A 3,980-nucleotide genomic window follows, 5' to 3' on the forward strand; every position below is an offset into this window, starting at 1 on the left:
CCTCCCCTCTGCCCCATGAACCCACTCTCTTCTCTCACATGCCCTCACACCACATGATGCCATCTACCATATTATGACAACATCATCAGATTCAGCCACCAGATCTTAAACTTCTCAGGTAAATAAATTTCCTAGTCTCAGATGTTCTGTTATAGTATCAAAAAATCTCTCTGGGTTCTTATGGGAGCTGCATAGGCAAAAGTGATGTCCACTATTCCCAAGCCCATCCTTAAACTCCTAGAATGACAACATTTGCTCCTTTCCCTGCCTCAAGCCGTGACAATGAGTTGAAGATAGTGGTCCTGTAAAATGGAAACTGGGGCTGGGCGTCTTCAGGGACTGAGGTAGGAGGGTCAGGAATTCAAGGACATTCTCAGCTATACTTCTAGTTCAGTGCTAGCTTGGGCTACTTAAGATCCTGTTCTCTGCCCCTACCCAAAAGATGGAAAGAGATTGGATACCTGTTCAATATGCACAGGAGACTCATTGACCTGCACTGTATTTGTGTAAGCAAGAAGTAAACCTTTATAATTACTGCATTGTGATTTAAGAGTTTGTTACCTTAGCATAACTTAGACTACCTACTAATAAACTCTTCTTCCTCTAGGGTTTGTAGTCAGTAATGAAATTACAATATTCTAAAGCAGTTGCGGCAATCCATACTGAATTAGGAGTAGATAGAATGCCTGTTGGAGAGACACAGTGGTACACACTTGTGATCCCAGCACTCGGGAGGCTGAGACAGGAGGAGGGCACGTTTGAGGCCAGTGTGAGCTACACAGTAAGGTCCTTTAAAAGAAAGCTAAAGAAGAAAAAGAAAGCCCACAGATTTCCCTGTCACCCACACTTGTCACCCCTGGGCTCCTTTTCTTGGGAAAATATCTCATTTTCCTGATTTCTATTCAGTGCAAAGCACTCTTCTTCAGGTTTATTTTCCATTTTTATTTCATTTGCTGTGGAATGCTTGTTCGTATCTTTTTTAAAATTGAATTTTTTGTCTTCTCAATGATTTGTAATTCTTCATATGTTCTGGGTGGTAATGCACTGTTGCTATTCATGCTGTGATACATCCTCCCAGTTTGTGACTAGTGCTTTCAATAATCCAAAAAAAAAAAAATTAAGTTGGAGAAAGCACAGTCTAGGCTCAGTGACAAACCCTGCAGCAGAATCCACAAGGAAACATTACTAATGCCTTCAAAAAAAAACAGGAGAAAGTGTTGTGTCCACGGAAAAAGGATAAGGTAATGTAGTAAAGGGCTAGTCAGATGACAAAGGGCTTTTACAAATCTGATGGGGGGGGGGAACCTCCTTTAATTCTGTGGTGAGTTGAAGAAATTTCCCAGAAGGGAAAGCAAAAAGGGATGAAAAGTAGGTGGGAAAAAAAGCCGCGAAGAGGCCAGTCCAGGAGGTCAATGCTTTAGTCATTAAAGATTTCCAGAAAGAATAAAGTCATTATGGAAGTAGTTCTAGAAAATCTTCTACAAACTGAAGCTGATACAAGAGAACCTACTGTGTGCTCTATGACTAGAAACAGATTTGCTTCAAGACATACTGAGGACATAGGAAGAAAGAAAGAACAGGGATCTTTTAATAGATTAAGAAACAGAATGTTGGGCTGGAGAGTTGGCTCAGGGGTTAAGAGTACTGGCTGCTCTTGCAGAGGACCCTGGTTCGATTCCCAGCACCCATATGGTGGCTAAAAACTGTCTATAACTCTAGTTCCAGGGGATCCAACACCCTCTTCTGACCTCCGGGACAACACGGGTGCACTTACATACATACAGGTAATACACTCATACACATAAAAATAAGTATATATGTGTAGATATAAAAAGAAACAGACTATCTTTGGACTTTTCGATAGACACTGAAGACAACGGAGCAAGCCTTCAAAATGCAGAAAGAAAATTACTTCTACTTTAGAATGTACCTGGAAAACTGTCCATTGAATGTGAGACACTTTTAGAAATGTAAGAGATTTAGCATTTATGATCTTAAAGACCTCCTATACCAGGCTGTGTTATGTTGCTAATAATAGAAAACTGGGTGAGTTTTACTGAAAAGAAGTTCATTTTGGCCGACAGTTTTGGTTCAAGGCCAAGGAGCTGCATCCGGCCCCTCTCGCTGACAGAGTCCTGAAGCAGTGCAGGACATCATGTGGCAAGAGTGTCTCTCTGGTCTCTCTGACTTTTATAAAGCTAACAGGGTTTAAGTATGGGGGCCTCCGTCCTGGTGCCCTATCTGCTATGTGTCACCTTTCCAAAGCCCCATCCCTAAACAACACTGTCAGATTTGCCTCCTGCCAATGCCTCACCATGGGGAATGGATTCCAGCATGAGTTTTATAGGGCACAAACCATCTCATTCTAGAAAACTGTGGGAAGGCAGTCCTCCAAATGAGGCAGAACCTAGAGAGGAGAAAACAGGAGGACTAGAAAACAAGGGATCCCACCCAGGAGGAAAGTTCAGTGAAGTCCAGGTGACCTTGAAGAGAGTCTCCGAAGAGCCAAAAGCTGGCCCTGCCACCGAGCAGCTCAAAAGCAACAGGTAAGAGACAAGCAGGGACTTCACTGCAAAGAGTAAGTTACTAGAATACTTCTGTGTGTGACTGTATTGAGATTTACACAAATGGAGCGTATGGAGGGGACTAAGGGATGAACACACAGGAAACTGAGCAAGAAATAAAATAATAAAGCAAAAGCATAAATTATTAATTCCAGGGAAAACACAGAGCTATGTAGGAAAAATATTGATCATGACACACTGTGAATATATTTGTTTTGTTATGGTCATATAAAACTTTTTGCAAGATAAAACAACAAAAGCATAGCATAAGCAACAAAAGAAAAAATAGATAAAGTGAGCTACAGCAAATATTTAAAAATATGCATAGCTGGGGGCTGGAGAGATGGCCCAGTGGTTAAGAGGACTGACTGCTCTTTCAGAGGACCTGGGTTTGAATCCCAGAACTCACATGGCAGCTAACAACTGTCCATAACTCCAGTTCCAGAGGATCCGACGCCCTCTTCCGACCTCCGTGGGCATTGTATGAGTGAGACAGGCGCACTTACATACATGCAGGCAATACACTCATACACATGAAATAAAAATAACAAAATATTTTTAAAAAATGTAGCAAAGAGCCAGGCGTGATAGCGCACGCCTTTAGTCCCAGCACTTGGGAGGCAGAGGCAGGCAGATCTTTGTGAGTTCAAGGCCAGCCTGGTCTACATAGTGAGTTCAGGTCAGCTGGGACTACAGGGAGACCCTGTCTCAAAAAAGACCAAAAAAAAAAAAAATGTAGCAAAGAAGCATCAACATGGGGAAAAGGCTACCTACAGTATGGGAAATATTTACAAGCATACAACTGATCACTCTTGTTGGAAAAACAGTAATCTGTGGTTGGAGAGATGACTCAGCAGTTAAGAGCCCATCTTGCTCTTGCAGCGGACCAGAGTTCAATTCCCAGCACCCAGGTGATCCAATACCCTCTTCTAATGAACTCCGCAAGCACCTGCACACACATGCACAAATCCACACAGACATATACGTGTAAATAATAATAAATCTTTAAGAAAAAAAAAGAAATAGAGGAATTACTACAACTCAACAGCAGCAACCACAAGAATCATCTAAACTTGATTTAAAATTGGGCAAAGGACTTGAATAGACATTTCTCCAAAGAGAAACAAATGTCCAATAAGCACATGGAAATATGCTCATCCTCATGGGCCATTAGCAACACAAATTCAAACCATAATGAAAAAAAAAAAACAACTTCTCACTCATTAGGATAGGTGTGTGTGTGTGTGTGTGTGTGTGTGTGTTTTCCACCATTCACCATTTTTGTATGTGTGTTTCAAAGTCTCCTGGCATTCAAGAGGCAGAGGTAAGCAGATCTCTGGGAGTTCAAGGCCAGCCTGGTCTATATAGTGAGTTCCAACGGCATTCAAGAGGCAGAGGTAAGCAGATCTCTGGGAG

The sequence above is a fragment of the Nannospalax galili genome, unplaced genomic scaffold (genome assembly GCF_000622305.1).
Source record: "Nannospalax galili isolate Female #2095 unplaced genomic scaffold, S.galili_v1.0 scaffold1878, whole genome shotgun sequence".
Lineage (NCBI taxonomy): Eukaryota > Metazoa > Chordata > Mammalia > Rodentia > Spalacidae > Nannospalax > Nannospalax galili.